At 36.7% G+C, this 12,218-nt stretch overlaps 1 protein-coding gene across 4 annotated transcripts in view; it reads left to right on the top strand.

Moving 5' to 3' along the window:
- Positions 1-12,218, top strand: part of rhbdf1a (rhomboid 5 homolog 1a (Drosophila)) — a 97,015-nt gene that overhangs the window by 1,194 nt on the left and 83,603 nt on the right.

Below are 12,218 nucleotides of genomic sequence, written 5' to 3'. Positions count from 1 at the left end.
TGATTCGTACAATAACTCCAACAACGCATAAAATGTTTACTTTAGTACATCGCGTAATCAGCTGCTAAAAATCAATTTAATTGGCACAGAACTAGAGAAAATGAGTACTGCAGCATGACGCGCTTGTGTATTCCAGGTGTATCCAGTTTATAACATCCTAACTTTTCTGAATGCCGACTTTTCAGAATGACCGGCGTCATGTTTTGTATGGAATATAATTTCGTTAAATCAATATGACTCTTCCTCATTTTCGAACTGTGCAGTGGTGTAGCTGCTTATTTTGGCCAACTACGCTACTTGGTTTTAATACCGGTGATTATGGTGGTACTTGGAGAGAAAATTTTTTCTGAGGTGGTACTTGGTGAAAGAAGTTTAAGAACCACTGTCATAGACTATTTTTTTTTGGTTTGATGCATCACATTAAAAACTGACCCACCAATGAGATTGGTGCATTTGTTCACATACAATGAGCTTCTGAAGTTAACGTAAAACATGAATTAGTGGCACTCAAGCGTAAAATGGTCTATCCCAACACAAATTTCTAAAGGTGAAGAAGATGAATGCGGAGCTGCTAGTCTAATTGAGCAGTGCCACCTTGTGTACCGGGGTACTTCTGTTTTTCATTAAGCGCCTTGACTACCAGGTAGTCATTTTTAACATTCACTTAGCTCATCACCAGTGAAAATCATTTAAGCATGAATATCGAAAATGAAAAATCTTACAAAAAATGCTAGAAAAAGCATATAAGGTTTAAGAGTTGGATCTATTAATAAATATGTTTTTTTTTTACTAGAGGTTTTATAAAAATCCATTATTATATGTTTTTTTTTAAATAATTAATTAGCTTTATTTGTAGAATGTAAACTTGAATGAATAATACAGTTCCTATAGACCCATTTTGAGGGATGTACACAAAAAACAGGCGAGGCAGTGGCGCAGTAGGTAGAGCTGTCGCCTCACAGCAAGAAGGTCGCTGGTTCGAACCTCGGCTTAGTTGGCGTTTCTGTGTGGAGTTTGCATGTTCTCCCTGCGTTCGCGTGGGTTTCCTTAGGTTGCTCCAGTTTCCCCCACAGTCCAAAGACATGCAGTACAGGATAAATGTGTAGGCTAAATTGTCCGTAGTGTATGAGTGTGTGTGTGTGAATGTGTGTGGATGTTTCCCAGAGATGGGTTGCGGCTGGAAGGGCATCCGCTGCGTAAAAACTTGCTGGAGAAGTTAGCGGTTCATTCCGCTGTAGCGACCCGGATTAATAAAGGGACTAAGCCGACAAGAAAATGAATGAATGAATAAACAAAAACAATGATTCTAACATATTTCCTTTTGTACCTTCTTAATTTCTATACCCTCCGAGAATCCAAAAAGAGTCACATATTGATAAATAATTTCATGATAGCTGTTTTAATGTTAAGTTATGATTGAATTGCCTCCTCAGCTATGACATAGTTTGGTAACAAGCAGAAAATGTTAATGGGTAAATGACATGACCACATTGAAATTGTCTGTACTTTACGTTTTATCGTTATTTACTTATTTTTGCCCAAGGAGATCCTCATTCACCGCTCGCATTTTGATTTGTTTCTCACAGGCTTCCACAGCACCATAATGTCATATCTAATGATCTAACCCAGTTCCTGGGGTGTAGTTGACACAACTAAGTGAATATTTAATGACTGCAGTATAAATTGAGATGTGTCTGTATACCATATATCCTGCAACGCAGCATTTTCCCATTTTCAAAACACAGCTAGCATGCTAGCCTTTTAAGGGGGTGTGTGTGTCACTGCAGACCATGCTTATATGTTTTGAAGAGGCATTTACTGGCCTGCATCTAATTCGGTACCCCTGTGAAACATAATCGTGATGATGTTTTGCATGCATAAATACAAGGGATGGAACACAAGCAGTTATTTTATTTAGAGAGCAAGAGCTTCTATTTTGAATTTTGTGCTGAATGCAGTTGCGTGAGGCGTCTCTGGCCTATCGCCATGTCCCACTCCAGCTTATGCTCTCAATGCTTTCGAAACATTATCTCATTCAGGGGATCATCATTCATGGTGATGTAACGAGCCCGATTAAGCAGGGCCTCGATCTGCTGTCATCATTATGTGTCGCAGGTGCGCTCCAACTGGGCTCTAGGTCGGCACAGTAGAGGAACGGACAATGGAAGGATAGTTCTGGAGCAGGTTGATGCCGCAGGTGGCTGTAAGTAATGGAGATAATGATCATGTGTGAATGAGTCACATGGCGGTGTGTGACTGTCTGGCTGTCGGTCTGTCTAGCCAAGAGTGGATCGCTTTCATTACATGCCGTTTTGTTTTCTATAAAGCTTCACCAATTAAAGACACTTCTGGAAGAGAAATGATTTCCTAAAGTGGACTGTGTAATTCCAAATTGCAGTCTCTTTGTTGTATTGACCCAACTGGAGTGGATATAATAACATCATCGGCTCAAATAGTGGCATAACATGTTTGTTTGAACAATGGATGAAAGGAGAGTGTTTCACACTGAGGGTGGATTGCAGTGGCAAATCGTTTCGAAGTCATTTTAAATCTCAATAGAAAAGTGAAACCGAAACAGGGTAGAGATTTTCCGAAACTTTGGCTGAAGTGTGATTGTGTGAGTTTTCGCCTCATGACATCAATACGTGCACTGTTTTTTCATTTCTGATTGACCAACATGGCTGGGCAAACGTATTACATATTCTACATAGTTCTGCAAGTTTCATTATCTTACCCTGTTAGTTTGGCGTACTCTTAAAGGTTCAAGAAACCCTTGAGTACTTTTTTTTAACTGATTTGTGTGTGTGTTGAGCACCAGTTAAGACAATGTTAGCACCTGTTGGCTTTAATTGTGGTGAAAACTGGATAGTGTTGAGCTTTTGTCAGCTAATTTCATTATCCGGGTTTAAAATAATTTTTTTGGTGGGATCAAACTCGGTGACAAAGCACAAAACTGCAAGTGGAGTGATGACGCGTCGGTTTCTCATTATTCTCATTATTATTATAGCGGAGTTTTCTTATCCTATGAGAATAGCCTGCTTCATAATTATTTTTAAATATTATTATTTATGACTATGTGTGCTTTCCAAAGGCAAGACAGATCTGCCAAGCTGTGAGACCCTATGTTGATGACTGGGTGAGACTGCGACCACGGCACACAGTATTTAGTCGTTCATGAAGGGTTGTATGTATTTGTTTCCATGATACAAAGGGTTTGTTCCATGCTTTTCTTCGCGATCCTGTCAGGGCCGATACAGCAAGGCTGTATGTGTGCAGCAAGCATTTTTGTCAGGAGAGCTGCACGAGAATTGGAGAGTGGCGGACTTTGTTTTTTTATCAGTTGAGTTCGTTCACATTTAGACACATCGCCGTGCTGCTGTGTTCGCCTAAATCCTTCAGATTACCAGCAGGGCTAATGGTTAAAATAGGCAGGGCAAGAGACCTGCTGCACTGAGTCTGCATTCAGACCTGGGGATTGAGGGAAAAGTCCTCGTTTTTAGTTTATATAAACATGATTATCTTTATAATGATATAAATTGTGTTTGTGTGTATGAAATTACAAATAACAAATGAAGCAGGGCATTAAAATATTGTTTATTTCTTTGCATTTTCACTTTTTAAATTATAAAATCATGGGTCTCATTTTGTGAGCCAACTGACAACAGATGTTCGCTCCCCTCCTTCTTCCCGGCCACGCCCATTATGTTGCATTTTTTTTTTTAAATTCTGAGGTAGACTTGAACCAAAAGTTGGGGGTTTTATGGCCCTGTAACGTGCATCACATTGCATTTTTGCATTTTCATGTGGATGGAGTTCGTAAAAAGCATGAAAGCAGGGAATCTCCAATTATATACATGTATGTTTGGTAGGGCTACACAATATATTATTTCAGAATCGATATCGCAATGTGATCATTCGTAATAGTCACATCAGGAGAATACGCAATGTTGAGTCTGGATTATAATTGATCATTTCGCAAGTGTTTTTGAGGTCAGTGACTGTGTGAAGGTTTTAAATGGGAAACTGTGCTTTTTTAGGCCCAATTCTATTTTTGTACCCCTACCCCTTCCCCCTTAAAAACGATTGTTAAGGGGATACCCTGTAGTTTTTGGACATGTTGTAAATCAATATCAAAGCCATTATTTGTCACCACACAGAAGGAACCTAGTAAACCATAGTGCTTTGGTGGTGGTCTTGTGGTTTACTCTAAAGGCTTGCAAACTAACATTTATGAAAGTTTAAAGGAAACCGTGGGTGCTGACATTTAAATAAAGCCCTGTGATATAACCAAGCTTTTCCTTTTATGTGTAAAATGGACACATTATGTGGAAAAGAAAATTCTATGTAATAGTATCGCTAACATAAAGACATGTTAACTGACTTGTTTGACAACTTTTTTAAGAAAAGACTCTTTTTAAAGAAGCTGAAACAGATCCGTCTTTCCCCCCATAGCTCGAAAGTCTAAAGTTTCATTTTTACAAAGCATTTTTAATGTGTCAGAGCTCATGAGGCATCCCACCAGCACACCACCCTCCTTTAATAAAGGTCTCTACAAAAAAACTTTTTTTAGCAGCATATATATTATGAATATTAAGAAAATATTAATATAAACAAATATATATATATATATATTCACATATTAAACAATGTAAGTAAACTTAACTTGAAGTCCAGGCCTAGAATCTTCTTCTGGAATAATTACTTTCTATAATATTGCTTAATAGCATATCTGTGTAACGGATCACAAATCTCATGATTCCGATTATGTTATGGTTTTTTAGTCATGAATTGGACCAGTTTTGGATCAGCCAAAAAGGGGAAGAGATAAATGAAATTTGCTTTCTATTGTTTAAAAAAACAGTATTGCAAGACACTTTTGGTTAAAACAAACAGAACTTAAAATGAAGAAATAATCAGAGGCTAAAAATAAATAAAAAAAATAAAATAAAGTAAAATATTCTGTGATGTGAAACATTCACTGTTACTACTAATGTTGGTCATAATGTTAATATATAAATGTAACATTATAATTTGTAGAATTGATATTTATATTTAGTCTCATTTTTAATAAATTATTCAGTTATTCACTCATAAAACATAGATGTGTTTTTTTTTAAGAATTTTTAGTGGCATATTTTTGATGGCTGGTTTTAACCTATAGGTTAAATAATGTAACTGCTGCCTACAACTTTAATTTTGAGCATTGTTAAATGCAAATAATAATTAAATAATAATGGACCGTTTATAACTTAATAACTAACTCAAATGACTAAAGACTCAATCTCTTGATTTTTGGGTTTTTCAAACACAGATTTGAATGCAGCGATTCGAGGGACTCCCAGCTGACGTTACTGTTAGGTTAAATTTCGATCATGACGTCAGGTGACCAAAATTCATTGTCTAGCCAGCGTCTAAGGACAACCATATTTTTTGTCGTCCAATAATGATGTCAAATTACGTTTATATTTGGTGGATTTTTAGGTTGTGTTGGAAAGTGACCTGCTGGGGTACAACATCAATGTGACATCATGTTGACGTCCCGTGCCTGCAGGGTTAATTAACATATGCAACTCACCATAATTTATCATTTATATTGCATGGTTGTTGCGATCCCGAACTTTTAATGAATAATTGTGCAGCTTACACTGGATGCGTTAGTGCAGATTAAACAAGCAGTGACAGAAAACACCTTTAATAGTCTAAAAAACCCACCACCACATCCTGAATAACCTAACACAACTTTTTCCGTAATCATTATATTTCACAGGAAAGCCTAGATCCTTTCATACATGCGATTTTAATGACACAATTTTAATAACCTCTCTGCAATCCTTGCAAATTTAGGAATAATCTACCAGTAGAAAAATGTATTAACCAGTTATTAACCCGTGAGTCTCGTGTGTTCTGAACCGTGGGACCCCTAATATCTATGCAAGAAGATATACTGTAATAACAATAGCATAATCCCATGTGGTTTTACTTGTGATTTCACCAACTTAATTAACATGACCTCAAAGTAGCGGGGAACTTTTCTTTGGCTACTAAAATCAAAGCTATTGTAAATATCTGCTTGCATGTAATTAATATTGGAGCACGAAAGGCAAACACAGATAATTATGGTCATTATGTGAATAAACAATCAGAAATGCATAGATGATTGCATAAATGGAAAGATAATCGAGGCTGTGTTGTATTGTTAACGGCACTGCCAACTAACAATGCGCAGCTGCAATTCACACCTTGAATATTTCAGCACATCCCATTCATCTTATGAAGTATCATCAAAAAGGCTTTACTCCACAGCCGTCAGATGTGTTTTTACTGGGTGCAAACTGAATTTGCATGCGTTTTGTTGTCTGAAAACGTGTCTCTACATCTGACAGATTGTGGCATGCTGTTTAACATTTCTCTGTTACTATGATATAATGCTGCAGGGCTGTTGTAGCTCTTTAGATCCCTGAGTTTCAATAGAGGCACCTTTTCCTGTCCCGTTCGCAATTTCAGGCGTAATTCGGTGACTACAAGTTTGCATAGCGATCAACATAACTTTAAAAAGCGGAATTGTTTTCTAAATGTGATGGTATAAGGGTGTATTAAGTGCACAGTCAGTGCTGGTGATGTGTAGATGTGTAATTTTGGAGAGCTTTGGTAATGGAATGTCAGGGTAACAATAACAACATCATACAAGAATGTTACAAAAAGTGTACATGAGTTTTACAAAGGAGTAAAGCATTAAATAAGCACATAAAGGAGAAAAGAAAACAACAACAAAAGAAAAACAAATAATATTAACTTGTGTTAAGAAAATTAAAAAAGAAAAATAAGTAAACAGTTTTAATGGCTTTAAGATTTTTAGAGGAAGCAATAGTTCTAATGTACTGTTGAATTTCCTTTTCAAAGACTATAAAACAAGGTATACGCTGAGAGAATTTACAGCGGCGTATATGAAATTTAGCAAGGATTAAAAAGAGATTAATAATAAAATATTGCTTACTTTTCTCATCAGGAGTATTGAAAAAACCCAACAGGACATCCTTAAAAGATAACAAGAATCCCGGTAGTATCTTGCAATGAATATTCAAGAAAAGTTCAATCCAAAAGCATTGTGTATGAGGGCAATTCCAAAAAATATGATCTGCAGTTTCATTGGGTGTATTACAGAAAGAGCAGCATGTATCTATATCCGACTTAAATATTTTCAAAAATGCTTTGGCTGGGTAAAATCTGTGTAACAGTTTAAATGAAATTTCTCTAATTTTGTTAGTTATTATATATTTTACAGATATCGACCAAACTTTTTTCCATTGAATCTGGTCAGATATTTCTATCCAAAAAAACTTCACATATGGGGTTGTTACAATTTCCTTTTTGTTGTGGGTGTTTCCACAGGAAGGCTTTGATCAGTTGTGTCTAGCATTGGGTTTGGTTTTCCCTCCAATGAGATTACAAATCATCCTGTTAGAGGCTGTAATAGTTCATGAGAGCCCTTGGGCTTTTTTTTTTGTTTTGTTTTGTTTTCACAGCTACTTCTGGATCTTATTGCAGATTCTTGGTTATTGTATGTTTCATACATTTTGCATTAAGAGCTACTGTGTTCAGATTTTCAGTTTATATTGTAATGTTTTTTTTTCATATGAAGCATATGTCTTCCTCATTTTGTGGGCATTTTTGTATAACCTCTGTGCTTTAGAGGCCTGTTGAGAACCTCAGGCAGATGGATTGAGGCAGCTTCCTGGTGGGCCAGTCAACTCGTGGGCGAAATTTAGATTTAAAGTAAATATACACTAGGGCTGCACAATATTGGAAAAATCAGAAATTGCAATATTTAATTTAATTAATTAATTTATTTATTGCAATAAACAGTGGGGGAAATAAGTATTGAATATGTCACCATTTTTGAGAAACATATGCCATATGAATAAAATTTCATGAGATGACTTTACTCTATTTGGAAAATCATTCATTTAGATTGATCGGGATGATTTTGTAGGGAAGTGAATCATATATAGGTCTATATATTATTTTATATAAATGTATATTTTATATTATTTATTATGTGCATATAATAAACAAACTACAGTCATAAATAAACACAATGAAGCAAAAATTAAGTGACATAATTTGTCGTTTTCTGGGGAGTCTAACAGTATTCAAGTAAATTAATTGAACAATTAAATGTAAAATAACAGTGAATAGGCCCTCATCATTTCACTACTCCAATAAAAATAATCATTATTAGTTACGAATTGTACAATTTTCTGTGCCTGAATGCTTTAAACTATCTTGAACTATCTTGAAATGACAAACTTTCAATATGTTATGGTTCAATTCTGCAGTGACTCCACAAATTTTGTGTGTTTTAACCTGTGGTTTCTGGTCAACTATAATCCCAACTCAACATTGCATATCTTGCTATGTCACTATTGTGGATAGGTGATATTGATGCAGAAACAATATATTGTGCAGCCCTTCTTTCTTAATCGTGTAGTCCCTTTTCCTACATATTGTTATGTATCTCTGAAACCAATCCCAAATGGCACCTAAATCCCATGCAGTTGTCTTATTAGTTCACACTTTCATGATTTATCAATTCTTTGATTGCCAGGTAGTCTACTTAGAGCTTGCTTCTTGGTAGAAGTGTGCAGTAAGGGCACATAGTTGCTGTACAGAGGGCATTTGCAAGCATTCTTTTAAAAGCCAAAATGATGAATGGAAGACCCTACAGTCTTGTAGACTTAACGGAAACATGAATGCGGTGGCCATTGCAAGTCCACAAGTAAATCTCAAGTGTGCCAGTTGGGATTGGGCCTAAATGTGATGGATTATCATTCATTTTTTAATTTGTTTCCGGGGCCGCAGTCTTAGGAGAGAAACCCAGACTTTCTTCTCCCAGACATTTCCTCCAGCTCCTCCAGGGGATCCTGAGGCCTTCCCAGGCCAGCCGAAAGACATAATAATAATCATAATAATACATTTTATTTTTATATAATAATTATTTTCTTAAACTCAAAGTGCTGCAAGGTAAAATACTAACAATACAAGGCAAGCAAATTAACGCAACAATAAATAGATCCAATAAAACAATAATAATATGAACCATAAGATAGAATTAAAAAGTTAACAAATTGGTCATCCTAAATTAAAAGCAATACTAAAAAGGTGAGTCTTAAGAAGTTTTTTTGGGTCTTGGGTCTTTCCTGAGACCTCCTCCAAGTGGGACATACCTGGAACACCTCCCTAGTTAGGCGTCCAGGATGCAATCCAAAACAGATGCCCCATCCATCTCAGCTGGCTTCTCTTGGTGTGGAGATGCAGCGGCTCCAAGCTGATCCCGGGTGATAGAGCTCCTCACCCTATCTATAGGGGTGCACCCTGCGAAGAAAACTCATTTCGGCTGTTTGTATCCGAGATCTTGTTCTGTCAGTCATGACCCAAAGATCATGACCATAGGTGAGAGTAAGAGAGTAAGAACGTAGATTGACAGGTAAATCAAGAGCTTTGCCTTTCAGCTCAGTTCCTTCTTTACCACGACGGACCGATAAACCGGCTGCCGCCGCACCGATCCGCCTGTCAATCTCAGATTCCATCCCTTACTCGTGAACAAAACCCCAAGATACTTAAACTCCTCCACCTGGGGTAAGGACTTTCCTCCAGCCTGGTGCAAACCACTCTCTTGAGACGGAGAGTGATGAATTATTGAAAAAGTGCGGGACAGGACTCGGTTTTCTATATTAGCAGTTGGTTATTGGATTTTGAGCTTTGAATATTGCAAACAAATTGATTAAAGAAATCCAGACTTGTTTTAAAGCTGATAGGGTTTCATACTATCTTTGCATGCAGGCAAGAATAATGGTGAAAGTAAATATTGTATAATTGAGCAAAATAAGTTGCTGTTGTGGTAGGGCTATGTAATTAATCGGATTTCGATTTTGGCTTCTAGCGATTATGAAAAAAACTTAATCGAGATAAATGATTATTCTATTATTTACCGCCCCCTTTCTAGTTGTAAACATTTGTTGCTCTTAAAAGCGCAAACTAAACCGCATGCAGTCAGCATTTGGTCTCATTCGCACATCTAAAGTCATTAACGTGAGTCAAATAGGTGTCAAAACGCAGTGTTTAGTGATTATTCATATTAACCCTCATTTGTGTAATAAACAAACGAGTTGAGGATCAAAAGACACGTGAAAGAGAACACATTAAAGAGACAGCACACTATTCCTGCTGCCGCCTGGTTTTATCATTATTAAACAAATAACAAAAGGAGAAAATCCCTCGCTGCTCTTGACTGAAGGACTTTTGTAGCTAAAGTGTTTTTGTTACAGTGAAGATTAAAGCACAGTTTCATATTTTTATTATATTGTATTCATTTGTCTTTCCTTTGCAGAGAGGAAAATAACTGTATATATTAGCTCTGTTAGCTCTCCTGAATATTAGCAACCCTTTTCCTCCAATTTCTGTTAAAGGAAAAGTAGATTTTTTTTCAACACATTTCTAAACATAGTAGTTTTAATAACTAGTTTCTAATGACTATTTCTTTTATCGTTGCTATGATGACAGCACATAATATTTGACTTAATATTTTTTCAAAATACAAGCATTCAAATGCAAAGGCTTAATTTGGGTAATTAGGCTGGTCATTGTATAACAGTAGTTTCTTCTGCAGACAATAAAAAATATATATCGCCTAAAGGGGCTAATAATATTGACCTTAAAATAGGTTTCAAAATATTTAAATCTGCTTTTATTCTAGCCAAAAATAAAAAAAAATAAGACTTTCTCCAGAAGAAAAAATATTATAGGAAATACTGTTAAAATTCCTTGCTCTTTTAAACATAATTTGGGAAATATTTATTTAAAAAAAAATCTCAGGAGCGCTAATATTTTTGACTTAAGCAGTAATCGTTTTGAATAATCGTGATTACAATTATGACCAAAATAATCGTGGTTAGGATTTTTTCCAAAATCGAGCAGCCCTACATTGTGGTGGATGGTGACAAATAAAGATTAATTCAGAGCTGGTTCATAAGGAGACAGGCTTGTGATTAAACAGCTATGTACTGTATGTGCTTGGTTCCTCATAATATTGCATTAGTGCTAAAAAGCTTCCTGTCTTTAATCAAAAGTGAAGAGGAGGATATGCAGTGTAAGAAATTGTACAGCAAGCTAAATTTTACTCTAACCATAATGTTCATTCTGGCACATCTATGATTTCCAAATTTGAACGCAATAAATGTCCCAGGCGGACTAGAATGCAGTTTTAAGTTCTGCTGTGTCATCTCTTTGAAAACCTATTGTGTCCTAGCAGATAGCTTTTTCCAAGCAGCTCCGCAAGCCTCCACATCCTGCCGTTATCTGTCAGCACATGCATTTGGTGGATTTAATTCTGCTTCACTCTTGGATGTTTCAGACATCAAATGCAGTGAAAATCACTGTTGACCGCATAATCCAGCAGGCAGCTGTTTATATCAAGTCCTGGGCTGTTGTTTCGTCTCTTCTGTAGTTGGGCCTGTGTGCTAATATTATTGCAGTGAGGATGAAGGGCTGTTTTTAAATAGGTCGGCCAGCTTGCTCGTCTCTATCTTTAGCATACAGTGTGGCATGAGTCTGAGAAGGCTGCCAACCCTGTTTGTCTACTTGAAGTCATGTGCAGTCTGGACGGAATCAAACAAGTCTAGACTTCAAATCCAAAACCGAGGGCGTGTTTTGAGCCGCTGTGTGACTTGGCCTTCGGTGGCCTTTTGGGAGTAGGTGGATGCATGATGACTAATAATTACTGACAGGAAGATCCCTTTAAGGTCAGTGTGAACGCATTGCACAACTTTCCACAGTTCACTTTTCAATTGATTTTACCCTAGAAACTTTGAAAATGATGTCACCAGAAGTTTTGTTTTGGGCGATCAGCATACCTAGCTTGAAACTATGTGGATGCCATGCAGGCAGCTCTCCCTTCCATTAGTCATAACTTGGCATTGCTTTGTGCCCGCCAAATGATGTAAACTCTTTCAAATATTCAGGAGGTGCATCAGGCGTTGGTAAAATCAGTTTTAAAAAAGCATGCGCCACACAAGACCTCTTCTTTAGGGGGACAAAAACAGGAAAGAGAGAACAAACGAGCATTTACCGTTTTGAAGGAAAGCATCACCATTAAAAACAAAGCATGCTGCTGGATCACTGCTCTGGGATGCAGCCCAGAATTTCACTCGCACACTTGCACA

The sequence above is a fragment of the Danio rerio genome, chromosome 3, assembly GCF_049306965.1.
Source record: "Danio rerio strain Tuebingen ecotype United States chromosome 3, GRCz12tu, whole genome shotgun sequence".
NCBI classification, from domain to species: Eukaryota; Metazoa; Chordata; class Actinopteri; order Cypriniformes; family Danionidae; genus Danio; species Danio rerio.
This window is presented reverse-complemented; position numbering and strand designations above follow the sequence as displayed.